The sequence below is a fragment of the Terrapene carolina genome, unplaced genomic scaffold (assembly GCF_002925995.2).
Source record: "Terrapene carolina triunguis isolate 2854851 unplaced genomic scaffold, T_m_triunguis-2.0 Scaffold46686, whole genome shotgun sequence".
Classification (NCBI taxonomy): Eukaryota; Metazoa; Chordata; order Testudines; family Emydidae; genus Terrapene; species Terrapene triunguis.
Genome location: NW_020711037.1, coordinates 2155 through 4082, shown reverse-complemented (window position 1 = coordinate 4082; position 1928 = coordinate 2155). Strand labels below are relative to the sequence as shown.

The window sequence follows — 1928 nt, the reverse complement described above, 5'->3', positions numbered from 1 at the left end:
GACATAACGACTGCTGGAATTAAGGGGGGTCATTAGTAACTTTCACAGTCCCCCCTTCGGGCCTGACAAATTCAAAAATTGTCAGGCCCGTTACGCAATTTGTGATCAAGCTGGAGGGACAGATACTGAGTTTTCTTATGGACAGCAGAGCTTTTGATCATAGCATTACACAGGCATTTGGCACATTATATCATTATCCAGATAACACATAGAAAGAAAAGAATCCATATAATACATATGTGTCTTATTTATGGGGCCTAATGGGAGGAATGAGGGAAACCACTGCCCTTAATAACAAATGCCTGTTGGTCTCACAGTCATGGCCATGTGCAGGAGACAATGGGGTTTTTGGGCATTCTCAGGGGTATTTAAAGGGTAAAAGGTTCCATTTCTGACCTCAAACCGAAGGGTTTGATCACAGGCCTCCAGAGGAAGGTAGCCCACTTCCCTCCCACTTCCTTCAGCATTTTCCAAACAAAGGGGCATGTTATACCCGATCCCAAGAACTTCAAAAAGAGGGACCCCCTTAGCTGCCCAGTAATAATGCCAAACTTCAAACCTTCTCCCATATTTGTCATATTGATATTCCCCAATCCATGCCCATTCAGTTTTCCGTTCTACCTGTAAGGAGAGTACTTCAGAAAGATTTGCAGGTACAGCCCACAATCCTATTCCTTCCTCAGAGCGGGTTTTGTGACACAGCCAACAATCAGATAAGTGTCCCAACGTGGCTATTCACTGAAGAGGTTTAGTGGCTGGGTGTGGGTTAGCTTGTACAAGGGGCAAACCCAAAAGCAATAGCCACTGCAGCACCGTCTGAGAACCCATAGTTATAAAGTCTCAGGATTTTGTCTGCCGGAACAGAAGCTTTAGTCCCTCAAGAGGTTCAGCTTTCCAGGTATCGTCTGTTTCTGGCTCTTCCGGGTCGCGGTGGGAAGAGCTGGCGGTGCTCCCTCGAGGTCCGAAGTCGTCTGCTTCTGGCCCCGTCCTAGGGGCTAGCTTGACTCGGGTGTGGTGTATCCAAGTGTCTCGCTCTCTCACTCGAATAGCAGTGTGAGAGGTAAGAAGGACTTGGAAAGGGCCCGCCCACCGGGGTTGGAGAGGCTCGTGTTTCCACTCTTTCACATAGACCCAGTCTCCTGGAGCGATCCGGTGGGCAGGAACATCAGCGAGTAGGGACTGAAATTGAATTGGTAAGCGTGGCCCCAGCTGTCCTTATCTAGAGGAATACTAAAAAAAAAGCATTACACAAGTCTATTACTGAATAACAAGCAGTACCTGCTGGAATGGCAGTCAGGATTGTGTGAGGGTTTGGTACCACATTGTGTCTAGTTTGAACAACCTTATTTACTGCACGTAAGTCCTGGACAAATCGGTATACCGGTTTTCCCTCTGAGTCCATGTCAGGTTTTTTTACTGGCAGAATGGGAGTATTGAAAGGAGACTTGGTGTGAACCAGCACTCCCAACCGCAGGAGTGTGGTGATAAGACTCCGGAGGCCAAGCAGAGCTTCCTGGGGGATGGGATACTGACGAATCCGAGGAATTTCAATGCCTGGCTTCAGGGTTATACACACTGGCTCTGTCTGGAGAGTCCCCAAGTCTGCCCTTGAAGTGCCCCACAGGGAGATGTTTACCTCCTGTCTGAGTCGCTCGGGTAAGATTGGGTCTGCAGGCAGGATCGGGTCCTTTGAAACTTGGGTTAGAACAGCACACAGCTGGGGAAGTTGGGTCTGAGGCAACCGAAGAATGATTTTGTCATCTGAAAAGAAAATCTGAGCACGTAGTTTACACAACAGATCTCTGCCTAAGAGGTTAACTGGGGAATCCGGGGCTAGCAGAAAGGCATGGGAGGCGGAGACACCAGAGATTTCTACAGCAGCCTCCTGTAATACAGAACAGTCAAATGGCTTCCCGCCTATACCCATT

General features: G+C 48.5%; 1 long non-coding RNA gene across 1 annotated transcript; it reads right to left on the bottom strand.

Moving 5' to 3' along the window:
- Nucleotides 1–574: 574 nt before the first annotated feature.
- Nucleotides 575–1667, bottom strand: LOC113405633. The gene is made up of 2 exons (XR_003369534.1): nt 1637–1667; nt 575–1230 (listed from the first exon to the last, which is right to left on the bottom strand). It is a non-coding gene; the product is annotated as an uncharacterized LOC113405633 (long non-coding RNA).
- Between the last annotated feature and the right edge of the window lie 261 nt (nt 1668–1928).